Raw genomic sequence first — 24,832 nt, forward strand, 5'->3', positions numbered from 1 at the left:
ACCATAAAGGCTTATGTAGAACAACTACATTTAAGGTGGTTATTAGAAATTAACTTAGAAACAGAATGCAAATTTCCTGGAAAAGCAAAAGAGAATGACACTATGAATCAGCATTTTTCTACAAGCAGCCTGAAATAGAAGGGGGAAAAAAAAGCATATATAGACACACATATACACACATCGAGATGTAAACTCTCTCTCTCTCTCTCTCCATAGCAAATGAAGATAAAATATAATATAAACGTTAATTTATGTGTTTATATGTAAAACTTCAGTTACTTCTCTGATCTTTTAGCATACCTAACTAGTCCTTAAACAGAAGTTCCTTAAAGCTCTGTGAAATCATTATTGTTGTCCTGGCAACCAAGACACACACACACACACACACACACACACACACACACACACACACACACACCCTGCAGAATACCTCAACAAATGAAAAACAACTACAAAAAAAAAAAAAATCATACTCTCATAAGGCAGCTTTTACCACTGTGATGTTTCTGCTTTTGTCCCAGGACAAGGTCTGGAGCAACCCCCTGAAACAACCCCTGGAAACAATTCCAGGGAGTGCCTGGACTTTGTGCATAACTGAGTTCCTGAGCTACCTAATCCCGGGGAGTTACTACAGGCATTGACTCTCAGGGCATCTCCAAGCTTGAGGGACTTGGATACACTATATAAGTGGGGGGGGGGGGGGGGGGCACCTAAAGTAAGAAGGTAAAGTGGTGATAGTTGTGGCCAATGAGATATATTGATGAGCTTCCAGAGCTCTGAGAGATGCCCTCGGGGGCTTTCCTTAAAACTTTTCTAATTAATCAGAGAGCAGCGAGGAACTGATGCAATGTTTATGCTCTGGTCTACTTCCTGCTATGACTGGCACAGTTCTGACAGCTCTGAGATCATAGGAGGAAAATGAGAGAGAAAGTCCCACTCAGCTGCAGAGGTCAAGGCTCCTAGTCAATGGTCTCCAGGCCAGTGGTTCACAAAACTCCTGACTTGGGCCTTCTCCACAGAGCACTAGCTATGTTCACTATGGTGTGACCACTTTCCACAAGTTGTGGCACCCAGTTGGTGAGGTAGAGTAACATAGATGCAGCTAAACACAACTTTGCAAACAGCATAAAGGTGACAGTGAACTACAGAATTCTGGATGACATCTGGTCTGCTTTCTTCCTGCTCACATTTTGAGCAGGGCTACCTAACATAAAGAGCAACAGCATTCTAACAGGACCAGTGAACCACTATGAAAACTCAGGTTTAATATCTAAAGATTTCTACATGCAATGTCTCTTAGCTACCACCAAAGCTGCTTAGATCTGCTCACTAACAATGCTTATATCTATATGTATATAGCTGTGCATGTGCTTGGACAGCATAACTTTTCATTTTTTTCTATTATTATGCATATGCTGTGTATATGAGTATTGCATCTATGCTTTAGGTATATATGTGTTTATATATGCATATATACATATGTGTGTATATATACACATATACCTGTACATGCACTAGGTAGGTTTTATCTATGTGTATTTATGTGTTGTATATATATATGTGTGTGTGTGTGTTTGTGCACATGTACATGTATGTAGGTCCTTATACAAAATACATTCACACAGTATTTATGTATTTCCATATTATGTAAATAGGCACACATACATATTTATAAACATTACCTTTCCCATATTCCGCTAGAATTTCTTGTCTGGTGGATCCTAGACCAAGACAACACTCTTTAAGTCAAAGGCCACGTGGGAGAACTACAATGTCTCATTTGCCAGATTCATAAGGCCAGTAAGTTTCTGGCCTAAGGCCTAGTCCATGTGATAGTGGGATTTTTAATATAAACGTTTGCTTTTAAATGACAAATAAAGATGGCGTTCATTCATGGGTGTGATAAAATGTATTGATAGACTGCTATGCTCATACCGTGAAATAATTGTGCCAACCTAGTTGATTTATCCATTATCTCACATACTAGTTCTTTGTAGTGAGCACACTTAAAGTCTATTCTCTTGGCAATGTTAAGTTATTATAAACTATGGCTACTAATGAGTAATAATAATGAAGAGGCTTGAAAACATAATCCCTCCTACTGGAAATGTCAGTCAAACTAAGAGCAACCAATTTGTTTTTATTTGCTTGTTTGTTAATACAAAACTTCTCCTAGTTTTTCCTCTAGTGCTTTACCGTCTATAGAAAAGGGAGAACAAACACATGAACAGCCGAAATGAAATTCCTCAGGAGTCCCGGGGAGCACCACAGAGATGGGGGCTTTCCGTTTGGTTTCTGTTCCCACCCCTTTAAGTATTGTTTGTGCTCTGACTGGGTAGACTCTGCAAGAGGACCACTGTCATGAGAGGGATGAGGGTCTTCATTTGTGATGCTGCAGCAGCCTGACCCTTCCTCCACTTAGAAACTAGATACAGGTGAGCCAGGTATTCACGTGCCAAATGAGTATCAAAATCCTCCTGAAGCTCGCATGGCCCCCCTCCCCTCCATTCCTCACAGGTAAGTCACCTCCTGTGGAGCTGAGAACAGCTACAGTGTCAGAGGCCCTAGACCAGTGTCGGTGAGTTCTAACCCAGAGGGAGAGGACAGTTAGAGAGCACATTTACAGGTTTCCTAGCAAATGTATTTCCACTTATCAAAAAGAGAAGGCCCATGCTCAAGTTTTCAAGAGTAAATGAATCGGAAACCCTTAGCCCTTGTGAAATCACTCTGCTTCAACTTCCTTGACTAATACTGAGAAGATGGAGGGAGAGAGACAGAGAATGACTTGCCAAGTCACAGTTAGTCACCCGCCACAACTTAGTCAGTGTCTACCAGTGAACAATGGAGACCTCTGGTCTCCATACATGTACTCACTCACACTTGCACACGTGACCATATACCTATAGATAGACCAGCACACACACACACACACAGAGAGAGAGAGAGAGACAGAGACAGAGACAGAGACAGAGACAGAGACAAAGACAGAGAAACACAGAGACAGAGATACACAGAGACACAGAGAGACAGAGACAAAAACAGAGAGGCAGAGACAGGGACAGATTGAGACAGAGATGGACAGAGCGTGATCTCCTCTGAGCCCCTTCAGAAATCACGTTGGTGTACTTCAGATGAACTCTATGCCCTACTGTCCTTAGATCATTCTAGAAAAGGATTGGAAAATACCTCCTGCTCTGAAAACTTAGAACGTGATAAAAGAAAATGGGGAAATAAAAACGAGAGTCGACAAATATCTCAGTGTTTGCAATCACTACTGTTTCCCATTTATTCAGTTAGCTGCTTCTTTTTATTTATTTGTTTTATGGTACTCAGTCTTGAACCCAGGACCACACTCATGCTAGTCAAGTGCTCTGCCAAGGGGTTACTCCTCCAGCCTAGCTACATTGCTTTGAAACATGTGAAGTAACCAGATGCAGCCTCCACGGATCCTATCCTATCAAATGTGGCTTTCCTCTTGGACTTTCATTCTAGATGACAAGGCCCCGAACCATCATGCACTCCTCTCTTTAATGCCATCCTATGACACAGGCAGGTTCCCCTCCCTCGGGGGACCTCACCTTCTTTCTTGCCACAGCCATCTATACCTGAAATACCATGGAACACACTCAGCAGATGTTATTGGAAAAAATGAAGGCAGGTTCCTATGAGGAATGAGAAGGAATGTGTGTAGTTTAGATATGTAGATGCTACATTGGGCAGGATGGCTCAATGGGGCATGGCAACCTGGAGTATTGTCCTCAGTTACCTCACAGGAGGACAGAATTGACTCCACCAAGGTGTGTTCTGACTCCATACATGTGGGCATACACAAATGTGATTTTTAAACTTACAAAAAGAAATGCATATATAGTATACAGGATAGTTTTCTATAAGGTAGAAATGAAAAAAAGACCAATTTAAAATTTGGACAAATTGTAAATGATAACTTTTTGTATTTACAAACCTGCAAGCTATGTAAAGATGTGAAGCATCCATGAAGCAGTTACTATGAATGATGTCTACCAAGTAGGAACCATTGGCTTACTAACAGTTTCTGGTTTATAAAGAACTTACAGCCCAAGGCACGAAGTTCAGAAACTATCTTTACGGGTGATAAGGAGCCACTGAGAAGATAATCCTGAAGAAATAAATTTAAAAACAAAACAGAGGGTGAAGAGTTGGCTTGGATTGGTGTGCTGCTTGCATTGTGAAAAAGGAAGGCATGGGAGTGTGTGCTTGCAATCACAGACCTGAGGAGGAAGACACTAGTGGATTGATGGATCTCATTGGCCAGGCAGCCAAACCAAACTGACGTGTTCTAAGTCCCAGTGAGACACAAAGTCTCATAAAACTAGTTAGATAGTCCCTCTGGTCTCCATACATGTACTCAGTCATGCCTGCATACATGTGACCCATAGATACCCATAGATAGACCAACATACACACACACACATACAGACACACACATACACCAAAGAGAGACAGACAGAGATATAGAGAGGCAGAAAACAGACAGAGAGACAGAAACAGAGACAGACAGATGACAGAATAAAAGGAAGCTTTATGCATACAGAACACAAGAGGCCACTGTGCACCCTATGGCCTGAAAGCCTGTATCCCTCTAACATGTACCTTTGGCTTTTAACTCACAAGGTGACAGCATAGAGGTGGCGACCTTCCAGAGCCAGTCAGATCACAAGGTGGAACCTTCAAGTACAGGACAGGAGTCCTGACAAGAAGCAGAAGCAAGCTATTTTGCTCTTCCACGAAGTGAAGTCCAGTGAGAAGGTTCAGAGTGTGAAATGGAGAAAGCGTCCTTACCAGACACTGTCTTTTGGTGCTTTATCCTGGGCCTCAGCCTTCAGAACAGAGGGCACCAAAGTTCTGCCTAGCAGCTGCTCAGCCTATTGCATTTTGTTACAGGAGTCCAAATGGACTGAGAACGCAAACTGTCCACGGGCTCTGTGCACTTTACCTTGGCCGTATTTGACTGACTGAAATCAACCTTAGTCTTTGTGCTAGTTTTAAAGGTAAACCCGGTTTTAGCAGAAATAGCACCATTAGGAATTAACCCCACGAGCGCTGGAGAGATGGCTCAGCAGTTCAGAGTGCTTGCTGCTCTCACACAGGACCTGGGTTCAGTTCCCAGTAGTCGTATGGCAGTTCACATCCATCAGTAACTCATTTCAGGGGATCCAGTACTTTCTTCTAGCCCATCCCCCCCCCCCGGTAACAAACACAAATATAAAACACTCATACACAGAAAATGAGAAATAAATATTTTTTTAAATGTAAATATTTATATGGCTAATAGTTTGCCTGGTTGGTCTTATTTCACACATAACTAGATAACTGATTAATGAGATAAAAATCTTATCAATTGAGTACAAAGAGGATTAATAATGTTTTAAAACGTAATTATAAGACGCTCCCATTTTTTAAGCATCAAGGCCCTTTCACAGTGTGAGGAGATCCGTGAGAAGACGCCACTTATGAATGACCTACTTAATAGCCACACATTCATTAAATGGGTGGCAAATACCTAATTGTTGGAACGTTTTCTAGTAATGTTGCTCACTATATGAATGTATAACAACAATACACACAGTAATGATAGAAATGGTTTCAAAATCTAAACGCTAGGACACAGCACTATATCAGGGGCTTGATCTGTGTCTCACCAGGTTCCCAGGAGAACATTAGGTGCCCTGTCTTGTCACGTTTTAATATGGAAAATGAAGCTTGGGGGATGAGACCTCAAATTGAAAAACCCAAGAGTTCCACATGTCACACAAAAGGATCACCGACAGACAGACCGCTGTAGACAGGAAGTTACCTACAGACACATTTTTTTCAACTTACTTAATCTGTGTGTGTACACAGAGCAGCTCTGGGTTCCTCAGTCAAGAGAGTGAAGGCTTTGGGGTCCTGAGGTCCGGGGCTCATATGTCAACTTTGCCACTCACTAGGGCTTGCATTAACTTCTTTATCTCTGTGTCCTCATCCCTAAATACAAGGTCATAAGATGGCTCACTGAGAGAACATGTGTGGGGACTGAGTCCATATGTCTACAGCCTAGAGATCACAATGTGCGCCCATCATCTTTACTACACACACACACACACAAAAACCAAAAACCCACCCAACTTGGAGTTAAGCAGCCTCTGCATTTATGTGATGTGACTTAGGCAAGTGACCCAGGTTTTTTGCTTCATTTCCTTCCCAGGAAAAAAAATTAATAAGAGAAAATGTTGTATGTGAAAGTGCTCCTTGGACTAAAAAGAGCCACGTGGTACAGCTGACACATGAATTATCGTCAGCCTTTCTAAGCCAAAGAAGTTTCCTGCATGCCATTCTCTCTTGTGACAGCTTAACGTGGAGTTTCAGTCCCAGATGAACTCCCTGTAATAATAGAACAAATGTCCAGTCACCCAGGACTCCATCAAACAGAACACTACTATCCGTCCTCCTGCACCACACCCACCACGAGAAGATAATTGATGTTCACCGTGACCCTGAAACACCCCGAGACTTTGAAGTACCTTCAGGAAAATATTAAATTATGTTCAGCCTAGTTTATGAAGAGGTGTATTTAATTATACTGAAATTCTTTGAGACTGCATGACCTAGGAAAAGAACAAAGAGGAAGTTATGAGCTATCTAGAAATCTGCCTCACTGTCTTCCCCCAATCACCTTTGTCACAGTTAAGTAAAAAATATAGCCAACCCTGGAGCAGGAGACATAGGGTTCCAACTCAGTAACTACACAGGTCAAGAAGTTTGCCCTGCAGAAACCTTAAAGACCACTCTTGTGGAGAAATAATAAAATCATAACACTGAAAGGAAGAAAGTGCTACATAATGCAACATACTTGTGGAAGAAAGCCAGATGCAGAAAGGTAAATATGGTATGCTTTATCTTGTATACAGAGTCTATAGAGAAAAAGGACACTAAAGTGCAGCGAACAAGTGCTCATCCACAAATGGGATGTCTACGTCACACTTCCTCCCCTGCAAGGACCAGAAAACAACTTGGAAGATGGAAGGAAAAGACTGGAAGAGCCAGAGGTCAGAGAGAACCTGGGAAAAGTAGTGTTCTCTGAACACAAAAGGACAAGTATGTTCATGAAGTCTCTGCCACTGTGGTTGCTTGCACAAGACCTGGCCAAGATCAAGCTGGTCTGCACTGGCTTGACTTGCCAGCCCGTACCCCTAGCTGAGGAACTAATGACAGTGGACAGCTGGAGGGTTAGACAGTTTCCTTTAGAAGCATGGTGTCTGGTGGGTGGATCTTGTACAAGTGAATGGTCCCACACCTGTGTGCATACAGGCAGCAATAACTGGGCTTAATGGGTTATTAAAAGGGGGTGCTATGAGATTGCTCATCTGGAAAAGTGCTTGCCAAGTCCAAGGCCCTGAGCTGGGACTCCAGAGCTCACATGGTGGGAGGAGAGAACTGGTGAGTTCTGAGCTCCACAGACTTGATGTGGTGCAGGCACAAACACCACAGGCAATAAACAAATGAATATTGTGGAAGTAAACATGATGAAAATACATTGTATGCATGTACAAATTTTTCAAAGAATAAAAACTATGGTGTTTAAAACGGAGGAGTCCTTGTGAACGATGCAAAAATCAGGGGGCAGGAGAGGGAGGGCTAGAGAGGGAACAGGAGCTGACAGTGGTCAAAGCACATACTACACATACATGGAGATGCCATGAGAGTCATTACTTAGTACAACTGATATATGTCCAAAAGTAGGGACAATATGTAAAGATGACCACGTGCTTCGAATAGGAATTATTTCTTATGCCAATAATGCTTTTCAAATTCTGAACAAGAAATAACCCAAATATATTACTGAATACCTTCTTACTGATGTTTGGAAGAATTAAAAACAAGCTAATTTTATGCTCCTTAGAGTGGGAAAGTAACATTGGGTTTACTAGTCAAGTTTCATTCCTATTTTAGAGAATTATGTACATACAGATAAGGAACACAGTATATGAAATGTTACACTATATTAGGGCTGGAAAGCTTGGCTGTTTGTCTGGGTCTAAGTTATTTCAGAGATGTTACATTATCTTTATTAGTTTTTTAAGACCCCTCCCTCGCCCACACAAACACACACTGAGAGGCATAGGCGTTCAAAGGACAACATCAGCTGTCTGGCCTCATCTTCACCCTGCCTGAGACAGGCGCTCGTCTTGTTCACTACTCTGTATTTCTGGCCTGTGGACCACGCAACTTCGGCATAGTCTCCTGCTTCGACCTCCTGTCTTACTGCAGGAGCACGGGGATCACAGATGCGGGCTACACCATTTGTGTTCTATGGAGCATTGTGCTTACTGAACCACCACCCCTCCCCCCCAGCCTTCTGTAGTATATTTTCCAGTGAAATGATAGAAATCCTGATCAGAACATGCCAGTGTTAGAAGGACCGGGAGTTGCCATCAATGCAAAGTTTGCTGCAACTCCAGACCCTGGTACCAGGCTCCTCCCGACAGAGTGACAGCACTTCCATTATTAACAGATCATTGGCTTTTTCAGTTTTGAGGCCATCCTGATGGATAGAATATTCTTCCTCAAGTGAAGTCTTACCCTAATTATAGTTATCTTACCTCCTTCCTTCTTAAATGGGTCCTCTGGGACCAATTTTATAACCAACTTCATGTCCCATTAGGGGATTTCGTGAGTATCTCTCATTTTATCAGATGGCAATCCACTTCCACCCACGTTTTTCACTGTTAGTCCCCAAACCACAATGACTGCTCTTCATAGTGACCCCGCACTATCTGCTGAAGTGGCTTATGGGTGACCTGGCTCCACGGAGAGTAAATCAGGCATGGTCCTAAAGATCCTGATGGGCATTTCATGTGGACTTTTTTGGAACCCAGCTATAAAATACAGTTTCTATGAGATTTATGATCTTAGTTTCAAAGGTCAGGCTTAGAATCTTTCTGAAAAGGATCCATTCATAAATTACTCATTTGTATGTGTGTGTGCGGGGGGGGGGGCATGCTTTTTATAAGCATCGGGGTATAATTTATCACTCCGCTCTCCCCGAAGTCTTTTAAGCCAAGTCTTTGGTGTGTGCATTAAAGCGCCCCAGCTCTTCCTCCTTGGCTTAAAGCAAGCCGCAATAGCAAGCCAGGACTCATTCTGCCAACATCAGCATCTCCTCTGCTTCCTGGGAGAAGCAGAAAGAGGAGAAATAGCCCTGACTTCCCAGAGTCGGGGGGCTCTGCCTCCCACAAGCGAGCCCATCAGGCATGTAGAGACAATTCTAGACTCCCAAGCCCAGCTTGGGAATAAGAAAAGTTCTGAAACCCCAACTTCCTTAACAACCTCCCTCTCTTCTTTGCTGTGTAAACATCAAAGTCCCACACATAAAATGTTTCACTGGTTGGGCATTCTTAACCAGAGCAGCAGTCCTACTTCTTCGTATTATTTTCACCACTGCCTACTTGGGCTATTGCCAACTTTTAAAGTGCTGTACACACTGGCAGCCCTTACTTTCTATGATAGCACCCTAACTCACCTTGGAAATTTCCTTCTCAAATGTCTCTCTCTCTCTCTCTCTCTCTCTCTCTCTCTCTCTCTCTCTCTCTCTCTCTCTCTCTCTCTCTCTCTCTCTCTAAGCCTGAAGCATCGCCATGAAAGCCATAGGCAATGCGAAGAGGTCAGGAGGAGGCCGAATCAGAGTGACTGTGTAGGAGGGTTCAGCCCCTGGTGGTTTTGTAACCTTGATTATCAGTCTCAATTCCTTTTATGTTTACAGATACCAGGAAGGTACAAAGGGACCCTCATGCCCCGCAAGCAAAGAGAGTGGGTATCAAAAGTGTGGCGGCATCAAAACGACCGAGTTTCTGAGACACGGTAGTTCTGATGCGTCAGTATCACAGTGTCACAGAGACAGCTGTTGGGCTGTCCATGAGGGAACACGTGATGTTCTAATCCACTTAGAAAAGGGGAAAACCGCATTTTACAACTATTTCTGTCCTAACATGTTGAGGGTTTGAAAAAAAATTCCCCTTGTAATAATATCAGCATTTGTTGCATTTAAACATCCTAAGTAACTGAGGTACAGTGGAGCAGCCCCAGCACTTCGAAGACGGAGGCAGGATGAGCAGGAGTTACAGATCAGCCTAGGCTACATGAAACCTTGTCTCAGTAAAACAAGTCTGAGTGTTCTAAAAATGACATAATCATTTAGGCCTAGGATGTAACTGAGTGGCGGAGCATTTGTCTACCTTACATGTGACCCTAGATTTAGTCACCATCATTGGAAAAGAAAAAGAGTAAATACACTCTCTGAAGGCAGCTAATTCCAAATATATTCAGAATTAAACATTGAACACTTTTCTGGAGCAATTTACAAGGCCAAAAAGTGACTGGTCATCGAGGAAGCCTCAAGAATAAAGGCTTGAATGAGATTTGCTCTCTGACCTATTGGTCAGGGGTCCACTGCCATAAGGCTCTGGTGAACAGTAAATTTCTTCCTTTACATAGTAGACAAGTTCACCTTGTGTCCAAAGAAAGATTGCGAAGAAACAAGCAAATAAACAAAACTAGAGACATATTTTACCCTATATGTTTAAAATGCTCCTCTCTCAAATACCCTTGCTTTGGGGACATGGCACTTCTAACATCCTATTCTACAAAGGCTTCCTGTCTGGAACTTCTTTGATGAAGAGGTTGGAATATTGCAAGTTCAAAGCCAGCTTGCTTTGGGATATCCCAGTCCCTTGGATAACAATTTGCTGTCTCTCTGTGCGACTTCCTATCCTATGACTATCAGATAAATGCCTTGGGATATGAGAACCCTGGCTGCCACTAACTCAGAAGCGGACTATGCCATCAGCCAGCATCTGAGGCCTGTTGCAGGGGCTCCTTGCTTTGCTAGAACTTGCCTGCCCGAGGTTTCTGCCAAGTTTTTGGAAGATGTCTTGACACAGCGTTCCTTGTTATTTTCCTATTAAAAATTCAGGAAATTTTTATCTCGTTGGGACATAGAATAGGGGGTAACCTACATCTCTGTTCCTCTGGCACAGTCACCCACCTTTGGCTCCAGAATTAACATTCTCTTATTCCTTTGAGGTGAGAGCTGTGTTTTTAACATTAGCAACAATATGACCTACATCAGCAGAACTAAGACAGCTCTTGTTGTGGGTTAAATACACCTCACTAAGGCACACACTTGAGCTCAGTTTGCTTTAGATTATGGACTGGGACAATTCTCTACCATATAATTAGCATACTGAATTAAAGATTAAAAATTCTAAGTACGAACAAGTAAGATTGACTTTTGTCAACTTATCATTCCCCACTGGGCCCATCTCTCACCCACCACTTTGTTTGTTTGTTTGTTTGTGTGTGTGTGTGTGAAGTCTTGCTCTATTGTCCACGGTTGTCTAGATCCTATGCCTCAGTTTCTAGATGGCTAGAATAACAGGTATGTACCACCATGTCCATCTCACTGTCTTCTCCTTTAAATTGCTGCTTAGGCTTTTGCGCTTGAATGTATCTATGATCTTTCTCTGGCCTTCTCTCCCCTCTCAATTCTATTTCTTAGGGAAGCTGTTTAGAATGTGGTGTTGGGGATGGAGACACAGGTTAGTGACAGAATACTTTCCTGGTATGTGTGAGGCCTGAGGTTCAGTTCTCAATATGGCACTAGATGGATAGATGGATAGATAGATAGATAGATAGATAGATAGATAGATAGATAGGTAAGTTAGAATGTAGTATTGATTCAGCTTAAACAGTGCTGGTCCCTTCTCTCTGGTACAAATATAAAATAATTAAAAAGAGAAGCAGCTTGCTTCATTTCTTTCTTTTCTAAAACTCTTACTTGAGATGTTTTATTTGCCCATAGTTTGTTTTCTTTTCCCCAAATTTCTCATAAAAGGGACAATGCTCTCATTAGGCTTAATGCTCAAATGTTTTACATTTAATTATTTGGTCTTATTCTTTCTAGCTAAGCGGCTAGCATGCCTTCCCTAAAGGACCAAACATGTCTTCGTTGCAAAAACTTACTTAACACTTCTCTAAAAGCCAAATAGAGAATACACAGTATTCAGTAAGACTCCTTGCAGTGTCTAAATACAAATAGGTAATAAAGTCCCAGTGACTAATGGGAGACAGAGACCATTCTTAACAATCAGGAGCTGCCACCATCCCTCTACTCCATTCAAGGAACAGACCCCCCCACACACACCAAGAGAAGCTCAGCCCTTGGGAGCTGAATGAGGCCCCTCCCAAGACTGCTGACATGCTCTTCTGCACAAACTTCTCATCAACAACGCTTTCCTGTCACTGGAAGCACCAGAAGCTGACACGTGTCTGTTCCTCTCACCCCCTACCAGAGGCACTGGGCAGGGAAAAGCTTGGTAACCACTCCTGGGTCTCAAAGGTTAACTTCTCACCTGCACTACAAATTAACCATGCTTCTTATTGATTTGAGAGCAGCACCTGAAGGTCCTTCAAGTCTAAACACATCACTCCATCATTAGCGCTGCCGCTGAAGAAGGGCTCCGCTGGCATCTGGCTGTCAGCGCGGGAAGAGGCTGATGGGAATTGCCTGGTTCTGTCTGAGTACCAAATCCTCCCAACCCTCCCACTCTCACCTCCTGTGCCCATCTTCTGACGCTTCGTTGTTCTCAGCTCACACTGAACTTGGCAATGGGCTTTCCATCAACAAATAAACCTGTCTAGGAAGTGGATCAGAAGATCTAAATAGCTATGGACATCTCTGGCACTGAAGGGTGCACACTGTATTTCTCACAGCAATTGTGTTTGTACTTTTTGAGACATAAGAAAACTTAAGTCAAAATCCTACATTTTCAAGGCAAATTGATCTCTAAAAGAATCCCAATTATTTTTAAAGATCCTAATTAAAGCTTAACATCTGTCCAATACATGCTCCAACGAGTATATGGGCAATGCAAATTGGACTTGGTATATTTTTCTTTTGGAAGGGGCACAAGGGTAGGAAGGAGACCTGAAGGAATGGGAAGCAAGTGTAATTGGGTTCATTGCATGAAAGTCCCAAACAACTGATAGAAATATTGTGTGTGGGGGGGGAATTTTTGTCCAATAAGGAAACATCAAATTAGGGATCCAGAGCGCTGGTGTTGAGCCTCATCCAACAAACAAGGGGCCTGGGTGCTGCAGTGCTTGTCAGTTAGCCTCAGTACGCCTCAGATTTCTCATCTGCAAAATTAGCACATTCTATGGTATCATAGATTGACACAGTTCTCAGACCCTAAAGAGGTTACTTTGTGTAGTTTATGCTATATCATATCATATTATATTAACTGATTGCAGTTAATGTAGAAATCTATAATTCATCAAAGAGCCAAGGATGAGTGTTGGTGAAATGCTCAGCCACAAATGGAACATCTTTATTACTAACCTGCCCACAAGGCTCAGGGACCATTGTGGAAAAGCCAGAGATCAGAGAGGACAGGAGCGAAGCGATGTCCTTGGGACATACAAGATAGCTGCCACAGTGAACTCATAGCTGCTGAACTTGCCAGCTCAAGATCCACACACGATCAAGCCATTCAACAGTTCACCATGCAGAGGTATCCGGAGCACATGCCCTTAGCGGAGGAGCTAGTGGCAGGTGATGCCTTCTGGGAGAAGAGAGTGATTCGGTTTTCTTTTTCTTTTTAATTTATTTTTATTACCGTAGTGTGTGTGTGTGTGTGTGTGTGTGTGTGTGTGTGTGTGTGTGTGTGTGCACACGCGCATGCGTGCGCACACGCACGCCTGCATGTGCCCTTGGAGGCAAGAGATCCCCTGGAACTGGAGTTACAGATAGACTTGTGTTCCTGTGATGGGTGCTGGGAACTAAATGTAGGTCCTCTGAAAGAGCAGCAAGTACTCTTAATCACTAAGCCATATATCCAGGCACCAAGATTCAGTTGTCTTTAACAGATGTGGCCCCTGGTAGATCACCTGAGCCTCAGCGGATGGCACAACAACCATAAATATATTGGCAGCATAAAATGGATACCATAGATTATAAAAAAATTAATTAATCAATTAAATCCAGAAAAGGATAGGAAGTTGAAAAGAGGTCAGGCAGAAGGAAATGGATCTGGGAAGAGTAAGACCTTCCCAGTAGTGTGGCCCTTTAATACAGTTTGTGCTGTGGTGACCCCAACCATAAATATTTTTTATTCTCACTGCTCTACTTCACAATTGCAAGTTTGCTACTGTTGCAAATTGTAATGTAAGTATTTGATATGAAGGATATCTGACATACACCCCCGGTGAAAAGATCGGCTGACTCCTCCAAGGCGTTGAGAACCACTGAGTTAGAAGCTTGTTCAGAAGATCGCTCCAATAAAAATACATAGTGTACATATACAAAATTCTCAAAGAAGGAACGTAATGCAATATTAAAATTGAAACAGTAGGCTATTTTAAATGTTTGGGTTCTGAAATTCTGATGTTTAGGGTCAGCTGTCTGTCCGAGTCCATAAAATAAGTTGTGTGTAATGCTGCAAGATTTTCCAGCTAGCTGACAGAAACAAGACAGAAAGCCAATCCAGGCATGGTGGCTCACATTTTCAGCACTCTGGAGGTTTAAGGCAAGAGAATATAGAAAGCTCAAGACCAGCTTAGACTATAATATAAGACCTCATAGAGAGGGGGGGGAGGGGTAAGTATGTGTGTGTCAGAGTTACAGATAGGAAGACAGAGACAGGGAGAGATTTTAAAAAGAAAGAAATGAAAGAAAGCAAGGGCAGAAAACTCTCAGTGTTAGGAACACAAAACATTTTATATTAAAAAAATAATAGAAAAAATATTCACTTGTGTATTTTAGCATATTCTAAAATAAGCACCATGATTTCAAAAAAATGTGCTATTTTTGTTTTCTGTTCTTCTGTGTTTGGTGTGTCACTAGACAAATCCTACTATGTGCCCTGGAAGTTCATCTGTGTTCATTGGTTTTGTTCAGGAAGGACTCAGAAGCTCTGCAGCAGAGAGAAACAACTATGACTCATTCCTCAACCGTGTTTGAAAAACCAACAAAAACAGCTCAAAAAGAGGCAAGCCAAACTTGCCATAAACTGTTACAAAATGCAGGCTAATCTCGGCATCTGTGACCACACCATCAATGCTTTTCAAATTAAGTAACTATTTCCCTGTCCCCTTAGCACTCAAAGAAGCAGGGATGGGGTGTGGGGGTGAAGGATGGGGTGTGGGGGTGAGGGATGGGGGATGGGGTGAGGGATGGGGTGTGGGGGTGAGGGATGGGGTGTGGAGGGTGAGGGATGGGAGATGGGGCAGTGAGGGATGGGGGATGGGGGCTAGAGGGCAAGCAGAGATAAGCAGGATGCTTTTGAAAGAGGAACAAACAAGCTTAGCCTGAATTCACAACCAGGTTCCAAATGGGTTTCAGGGACATGTACAGCTGCAGTTGGACAAGCAGGGATGTTGTCCTCCCATTTGTTTGTTCATGGTTTTACCCTGGACTCACCAGAGCAAAGGGTGAACACTGTGGCTCAGAGGCACACTGTGACTCCCAGGGAGACACAGCCACACCACAAGGCATGAGCTTACAGAGTAGATACCCAAGGGCGATAAGCAAATGGCCACTTGTTTTTATAAGCAGAACCCCTCACCAACTTCTGTAGACTTCCCCAAAGTGAAATGTCAGCCTCGGATGAGTTTGAGGAAGAATCACTTTGGCTCTTAGAAAGAGTAACCGTCAAACCTCAGTACCCATAATAGGTTATTTTTTGCACCAAAGAGATTTTAACTTTGAGCATTAAAAAAGGTGCCTTCCTTAGTGGGGAACTCTAGAATATAAAATCTGTAATATACTAGGGATAAAATAACATCTTAAAATAAGCAGAATGGCATGTAGGCTGAATGGAAGAGCTATTCCAAGAGGCGAAAGGAACTATTCTTAAGCTTTGGAGCAACTCTCTTTCTTGCTCCCCTTTTCAATGACATTTTATGAAACTCATGTAGTAGGTTGTTCATGCTTTTCAAAAGCAGAAAGAAAGAAGGTGGGGGGGAGATTCAAATAATGCAATTATCACACAAATGCTTCTTAGACTTGCTTCTTCTTTCTGTTCCTTCCTGTCAGTGAGACTAGCAATTTTGGAGACTTTCTGAGGCACCAAGCTCAAGCCCTGGGTGACTGGCAAGGATCTGGTTGGGGATGTGTCCCTGGGAATACAAGCGCATGCTGGCTGATTTGCTTCTGTGGGCCTTCTGTTTCCTCTGGGGGCACCTTGAGCTCTGGGTCCCCCATCTCACCCCCTACTAGCCCTGGCAGACAGTATGATCGTAGGAGGAAGGCTAGGAGAGTCACACTTACCAGATCACGTGGCCTGGGCCCAAGCAAGAATCCCGAGATAAGGCAGAGTCCTGACCGTTTACAGAGCAGCCAAAACTAGGCTCGCTCTTCTCACTGTAGCCGTTGCCATGGCCAACCCAAACAATACGCCCCCTCCCCAATCCTGGCCACCCTGTAGCTTCTCAGCCACCCCCCACAGACCTCCCAAAGCTGGCAGGAGTCAACGCTGTACACTCAGGGACTGAGGAGCTGAGCCTAAGAAGGGATGGGAGGTAAGGTGCAGAACAGCCCCCAGCATGCAGTGTCTAGAGCGTTTGTGGCTACAGGTCTTTGCTTCTAGGAGTATGGGAGCCTTCTGTTCATTTATAAGTGAGAAAGGAAAAGAAATCAGTCGGGCCTTCACTCGGGGGAAATGAGCATCACCTTTAAACTTTCCTTCTCCTACACTCTGGCAAGTGAATGCAGAGGGGGGAAAGCAACAGACTGAATATAGTAACATTCAACAGAGGCAGGAACTGGAGGGAACGTCAGCATGACAGTCATGAGTAATAAGCCCAGAAACAGCTTCAGTGCTGCGACTTTCCTGTTTAAAAACCCAAACCAAAAACATTACTGTTTGAAGACACTATTTCAAAAAAAAAAAAAAAAAACAACCCATACATAAATAAAAACCATGCAAAGTAAGAGAATAACAAAAGATTAATCTAAAAATAAACTACCAATTAATTTTCTTATGGCGCATTTTTGGAGCCACTAACAGACAAGCCAGGCTGAGTGGGACTCTGGGATGGAACTCCTAAATATTAGGCTAACATGAGCCAATGTCCCCTCGACAAGCCACTACCCTCTTTTTAAAGACTGCTGGTTTGGACACAGTGACCCATGTTTAAGTTCTCTTACAACTCTAAAATTCTCATTGTAGTCTATAAATGGTAGCATAACTATATTTGAAGCAAAGCCATATAAACAAAAGAAAGCATTTGGAGACCCATGTCTCATGCGAACAATGGCTATCCTGGGCTGCAGGGTCAAAGGTGCTGCCTCTATTTGTTCAATTGGAATGTGACCTGTAATAAACAAGCCCATCTACATGGTGGTTGGAACGGTGGCATGGCATTGTTAATGTACCAAGGGCACTAACATGCACAAGTAAAATAAAAATGGTTATAACAACGGCCCTTGGGTTAGAGATCTGCTGCCATCAAAATATCAAATCCATAAAGGCAGTGAGTGGTGGGGCAACCAAATGAGTATTCCCAGATCACTGGGCTAAAAATATAAACACTGGAGCTAATTTTCATTTGCTATAACTGTGGAGTACATGCATGTGCATGCACATAGAATGTGAAGGCCAGAGGACAAATTCACTGTTATTCATCAGGGGCTGTCCACTGTGTGTGTGTGTGTGTGTGTGTGTGTGTGTGAGAGAGAGAGAGAGAGAGAGAGAGAGAGAGAGAGAGAGAGAGAGAGAGAGAGAGAGAGAGAGAGAGAGAAAGAGAGAGAGAGAGAGAGAGAGAGAGAGAAAGACAGAGGGATGGAGAGAGACACAGAGAGAGACACAGAGACAGACACAGAGACAGACACAGAGACAGACACAGAGACAGAGACAAACGGACAGACAGACAGGGTCACTCACTAGCTTGGTACTCATCAGGCAGGCTAGGCTGGCCATCAAAGCTCCCAGGCCCCCACCAATCTCTGTTTCCCTAGCACTAAGATTACAGTGCACACATGTCACACGTTTGCTTGTTTTACATGTGTTCTAGAGATCAAACTTGCATCCTTGTTCTCATAAGTCAAGCACTTTGCCAAATGAGCCACCCCGGCCATCTACTTTCCCTTTGTGTCTAGGGCCTGCCTGAGCACAATTTCCACATCTGCGTAGGTCAGAGAGAAAACAGGTGAAGCACTGTTAAAAAGCAATCTCTGAGGGATCTCTGCATCTCGCTCCCCTCCCCGACACAAGCTGGCTGTCACTCTATGAAATCAGTCAAGTGCTACAAATCAGCCCTGTAAGTCGCCGTGTGCAGCTTCCTCTAAGAATCTGTACAGATCAAAACCTCAAGTGTGTTTACCTGCCTGGAACTGCCATAATTTGAGGTGTTGCATTTTTGAAAGAACACAAACCAGATGCTTCAGGCTGATGAAAGAACGTGTCCTTAAGACACATCTCTTTGCAGCACTTAAAACTCTTACCGGCAAATTCTTCCCACACTGCACGCTTATTTCTGAACTTGCTACTGTTTCTTTGAAGTCACAGTGCAGTGGATTCTCCACCTGGGGCAAAATGATCAAAACCTGACAGTGAGCCTTCAGAAGACACCCCAGGCAAGTAGGCTACTCCAACTGAAGGCTGACACCCCAAAACCCAGTGCTCATGCCTCAGAACAAAGGCGTTTACTTTTCTCAACAACCTTGACCTTTGTATGAAGTCTCCAAGTTGCAAGCATGGGCTGTCCTTTCCAAACTTTTGCACAATTGGACACCTGAGCACATTTCAGCACTGCTTGCTCAGCAAGTTGGTGCGATGAGTGACAGGGAGGGAGGCATAGTGTAAACAGAGCCAGATCGGATCTCAACTCAAGTGACCATCAATCTGTATGCCACCCAACTGCCCCAGTCTGTTTCTGTCATTTGTGAGTAGAGCTCTGGCCCAATGATCCCAAATCCCTTGCCAACTAGAGCATTCTGGGTGGTCACGTGAGGGGAATACAGAGAGCAAGCCAAAATACGGAGTGAGCTCATGCATGGTGGGACTTGAGAGTAAAAAGGCAGAGAGCCCGCAAGTAGGTACTGAAACCGTAGCCATCTGTTTCAGATCTACCTACAGTGAGTCATAACTCCCCTGGTTCGCTCAGCCAGACATGACCTCTGGGGAGAGACCGTCACACAAGTTTGGTTTCCCAGTCAGGCAGCTCAACAGAAAGAGACTTAGAGTGGATCATGGGACAGGGCAAAACCAAGTGGCCCAGTTCTTTCAGTTCTTTCACTGGACGAACAAGGTGCAGAAGTCTGAGGTCTCAACCCCTCCATGCAAGCGTTGGCAGAATGTCTGACCAGAAGGACTGCTTGCTTGGTTCCTGATGTCCCCATCCCAGTGAGCAGAGCCCTCTAGCCACCCTGAGTCCTAACCAGGAACTCTTTCCCCTCATTAATCTCAAGTCAAAAAGGTCTTCTAGATCCTTCCTAGGGAACGACTCTCCAATCTGCCCACTCTGTCATCCCCACTGCCACCACTAGATCCACATATCAAGGGACATCCCCTGATCCACACGGAGGATGTGCTCCACTGCTACTAAGCAAATGTTTCTTTTCCACCTGCATTTCTATAACTGCTTTTCTCTCCTCTTCCCATCCACCTGGCCAAATGCGCAGCCCTACAGAATGACTTCTGAGACACACACCTGGTCTTTCACATCCATGCTTCAAGTCCATCCACGGGCCTGCACTGCATGCTGGGTATAATGCAGTTCCCTTGGCTTGGCACACAGAACCCTCATCATCTGTCTCATATCCGTTGTTCTCCCTTGCATGTTGCCTATCAGCCCATGCACAGACCACTCTGTTCCCATCAGCCCATTCTGAGACCACTCTGCAATTTTTCTTCAGTTTTCTTTTTTTCTGTGTAGGTAACTTTATACACACTTGTCTGAGCTACATCCTATCCCCCAACACTCTTTTTGAAGGGGGAATGCTCTGAAACTCTTCTCCAGCTCTGTCCCTAGTCTCCCAGTCTGAGCTGCCTCCTTTTCTTTGGCTCTAAAGCATCATGGAGAGCAGCAGTCAGTATGTCGCCTGTTCCTGGTGCTAGAAATGACTGTCTCTTACTGAGTCCTCTGCCCTGCGTACTATGAGTGGAGTTTGACATACAACATTCAAAGGCTTGTGTTGAATGAATGAAGAATGGAAAGCTCTCAGGGGAAGAGATGACCCCGAAACAGCGACACGCTTTGCTCAAGATTACACAGACGGATGTGTGATAGACCTGAGATTCTGATGGATGTCTTTGCGCAGATCCATTTCCAGAGGACATGGTGACCGAAGTCTGTATCCTGGCCTCATAATCCTAGCATCCCAGAAGCACAGGTGGGAGGGTCTGTACCTATGGGAGACCAGTCTGGTCTCCATAGAGAGTTCCAGGACAGCCAAAGCTATGTAAGGAGACAATCTCAAGCCTTTTTAAAAAATAAATTAAAAGTAAATGAGTCGGTCCCCAAGTATCTCCTCCTACTTTATCAGTCCTGTGGAAAGAGCTCTCATGGTGCCATTAGTGACTCTCAAATCTTTCGTCTTTAAGACTGGGATATTCATTTTATCATTACCCAGGTGTTCCTCTGACAACTCAGATTCAAAACAAGAAGAAATTAAGTGGTCACATTTACACACACACACACACACACACACACACACACACACACACACACACACACACACACGTTCTTCTTCCTAGGTCCCAAACTCTAGCCACTTAAGCAAGAAATATGTAAGTTACCATCCTTTTTTTTTTTTTTTTTCAAGACATGGTTTCTCTGTATAGCCTCTGGCTGTCCTAGACTAGCTTTGTAGACCAGGCTGGCCTCAAACTCAGAGAGACCCATCTGTTATCAGCTTCTGCCTCCCCAAGTGCTAGTATTAAAGGTGTGCACCACCACTCTGGCTTACCATCCAATTTAAAAAATATATTTATTATTTATATACTAAGATAAATACACATAATTGAATACTGTACTTGCTAAAATTCCTATGCAGTGGGTGGAGGTATAAGCAATGTCTACCCCTCTTCATAAGGTCCCAACAAAACCCCAAGCTCCCGTTCCACCAAAGTTTATTCCAGGGGACCAGTGAGTATATTGGGCTTCCTTACAGAGCATAGCTAGGGGGCTACTTACAGGAGTATGGATGCCCCCTCCAAAAGCCCACCCCAGAAAGTTTTCACCCAGTAGGGAAAGATGGCTTTCCCACAGCCACATTCATGAAGCTCTCTTGTCTAGTTGACCTTGGCCTATATCCTCTAGCCCCTCCCCCAGGCCTTGTGCAACTAAAGGAGCGTTGTATACAACAGGTGGTACAGAGCGTTTAGCTACTCGGGTGAGAGTCCATTGACCATCCCTGCCCTTCTGTGAGGTGTTCAAACAGCCGAGAAGTCGAGGTGAGATGATCTTCTGCAAGTGTGCACAGCTGAACTCTCTAAGATAACAGCTGGTTGGCTTGGGGGAAAAAAATCATACACAACTATGTATTTTATACATTGTTGGGTTCCTGTTGACAAAAACTCTGCAGGGTAGAGGGTGGAGACTGAAAATAAAACCCTGCACTAAATCTAGAAGGAAACAGAATAGGGTTTGGGGGAAAAGAGGTAGAAATTCTATATATTTACCGTCTGTGCTCAGCATCATCACCCTCGCTTCCTTTTAAATTGCAGATCACTCACTGTTGCTTCTGTCCTTCTGCTCAACTGCCAGTCGGACCAGGACCCCAAAGTCTCCTGGGTGGTTGCAGTAGGCCACTAGATGGTCTCCCTGACACCAGCATCATTCCAATCAAGCCGATCCCTGAGTTTAGAGTACGTACAACTGTGTCTAGTGTCAAAGATGCCCATAAAGTAAACACAAGTACCCTGGCAAAGTGGGAAGGGACAGGTGCCTAGGTGTCTGTGGGGAAGATGAGCACAAAGGGCCAGGGGAGGGTCAGTGCCTAGAGAGAGGGGGTTCAAGGACAGTGAAGTCATTGACAGGCCTTTTACATAGAAGAAATTGTGTCTATATCTAAGTTTGTGGTAAGATTGGAGCCAATACTATAAGAGTAAAATAAAGTGTCGTTTTAAAACTAGCAAAATATTTCAATCTACTTGAAGGAAGTAAATGAGTGAAAAAAATAAAAGAAAACTTGATAAGTAGAAAACGTAAGTTAGGCTAAGAAAGACTAATTAAGATAATATATAAAATTGGATATAAAGTCACTAATAAAATATTTAATTACTATTAAATTAAAACTATATGTAATTTGTGAAAGTGAAAATGATGATCCACTTAAAATGAGTTTCAAAATAAAAGATAAAAAAAATATAATCCAGAATAAGAAACAAAAGCCAATATAGTACTGTGATTATCGCAAGATTAAAATAAAAGTGAAACAAGCACATGGAAGGCAAAAAGTATGATATATGACCATGGAGAACTGTTTATACTGCAAAAAGAATAATTTATAAAGATATTATGGTCTTGAACACATATATAACAAAGGGACCAAAAAACCTGGAAAGTAACAATAAAAGTCAGGTAAGTGAAAAACATAGTTAGCATTCAGATTACATGAGAATGCTTTAAAAAAAAAAAAAAAAATGTTCCTTTGTGTTTGGTACCTAAAATACTTATTCTTAAATGAAAAACTCCTGAGGGAAACAAAAGCAATTTTATAAAATGCTGGGTTAAAGCCAGAAGGGCCATTGCAAGCCTTTGGGTGAAGTCTGAACGGCAAGCAGCCGAGGGATGATGCAGCTTCCTTACAGTGGGTATTTATACAGTTATCAGAAGTAAAGGGCCATTTTGTGATAATTAAATGGTGTATTCATGGGAAAATGCATCAATATTTAGTGTATCAAGCTGTGTAGCTCAGATTAAGCCCTGTACAAATAAGGACAAGGAAGGAAATGATCTAGATACGGGCAGGAACGGATGAAGCAGGAAGCAAGTCTTAATGTACAGCCTAATACAATGAACACCTAGCAAGATCAAGTGTGAAAAGAAGGAAATGAAATTACTAATATTAGAAACGAGGGGTGTGGCCAGGATTGTGGCTCAATGGTAGAGCACTTCTCTAGCCTGTGCAAGGCCCTGGGTTCGATTCTGAGACTGTGATTGCGATGATGATGATGATGATGATGATGATGATGATGATGACGACGACGACGATGACAACGACGATGACAAAAACATGGAGAGACAATATCACAACAGATCCTATTCACACTAACAGATAATATTGTAAACAACTTAGACTTTCTTAGCATGGGTTTGCAAGATGGCTCAGCAGAGAAAGGTGCTTGCTGGAAATCCTGAGGACCTGAGTTCTAATCCCAGGAAGCATTATTGGGAGAAACTGACAAATATAGAGGTTATATTTTTAGACAAGGAAGGTGAGTGAGGCAGGGAGGAAGGGAGAGGAGGAAGGGAGAAAAGTTGAAATAAAGTAGATACAAAAAGTGCATGCTAGACATTCTAATTGTGTAAAATTCAAGAACAAATAAAACTCATTTAGGATGAAAGAAATTGAATCAGTAGTTGACTATGGAAAGGTGAGATCTGCCAGGCAAGTAGCACAGACCTCTCCTTGGGGTCCTGAAGGGCTCTCCATCTTGATAAAGAGGTCCAGACACAGCCTTGTGCATTTATCAAACCAAACTGAGCTATGTGCTTAAGATCCACATGTTCACCATGTGTATTCTCCCTGAAGAGAAATGACAACTCATCAAGTGAAAACCATGCGTTCCTCCAGTGGGATCACCCACTGACAATCCCTAATCGGCACCAATGAATGTGCTGGGGCAACAGAGGCCCTACAGAGGAGAAGAAGGCAACTGAGCAAGGCCCCAGGCAGAGAAAGAACTGTGGCCTGGAACAGTGAGAGGAGAAACAGCGATGAGAGTCAGAAGAGGAAGGTACCAGCAAACAGGAAGCTGAGAAGGAGAAAACAAGAAACCAAAAATTATGACCCAAGGCACCCACCTGCATGTTGCTATGCCTCAGAAACCAGCAATGGTGGTTTTATCTGGAGAATGCCTTTTTGCTCAACATCTGTAGATCAACCTGGCAGCCAGCACAAGGGCATTCAGGAATAGAGTGATTGAGTATTTTAAACAGCTGAGAACTGAGCCCAGAGCCTTGGGGATTCTGGGCAAAAAATACCACCATCACTGAATTCTATGCCCAACACTTAAAGCTTTGCAAACATTTTCAGTATTGAGGACGGAACTCAGGATCTCCTGTGTACTAGGCAAGTCAGTACATTACTCAGGGTTAACAGCCCTCACCCCATTTTTTAGTTATTAATCAACACCTTTATACAGTTCTCTCCTAGGGTGAATGCCCTGACTATGGCATCTGATGGGAAGCCATATATAATTTCACACACACACACACACACACACACACACACACTCGTGTGTACGCATACACACACAGATAATGAGGTTCACAATCTAATGATACCCAATCATAAGCCCCTGAGAGGAGGTATCCTAGTCCACACTGCCCAGTCTGCCCTCAGGACCTAGCATTTCTCCTTGCAGTTGAGTCATGCAGACAAGGGGGGATGACTCATACTGAGTTGATGAAGCAATTAACGCTAGCTCTCCCTCTCTTAGTCATTGCCTCCTGTGAGAGAAGCAAATCCAATCAGGTAAAGTCATAATCAACACATATACATGCACACACACACACACACACACACACACATATTTTACAAACATACACTTATACACTTGCACACACACATACTCTCACAAACACA

The 24,832-nt window shown here is 43.3% G+C and overlaps 1 long non-coding RNA gene across 1 annotated transcript in view; it reads right to left on the bottom strand.

Moving 5' to 3' along the window:
- Positions 1-6,233: 6,233 nt before the first annotated feature.
- LOC127210967 (uncharacterized) overlaps positions 6,234-24,832 on the bottom strand; it is a 48,952-nt gene continuing 30,353 nt past the window's right edge. The window contains exon 3 of the long non-coding RNA XR_007833344.1: positions 6,234-6,402. This is a non-coding gene — a long non-coding RNA (uncharacterized LOC127210967). The remainder of the gene's footprint in view (positions 6,403-24,832) is intronic.

Source organism: Acomys russatus, chromosome 3 (assembly GCF_903995435.1).
Source record: "Acomys russatus chromosome 3, mAcoRus1.1, whole genome shotgun sequence".
NCBI lineage: Eukaryota > Metazoa > Chordata > Mammalia > Rodentia > Muridae > Acomys > Acomys russatus.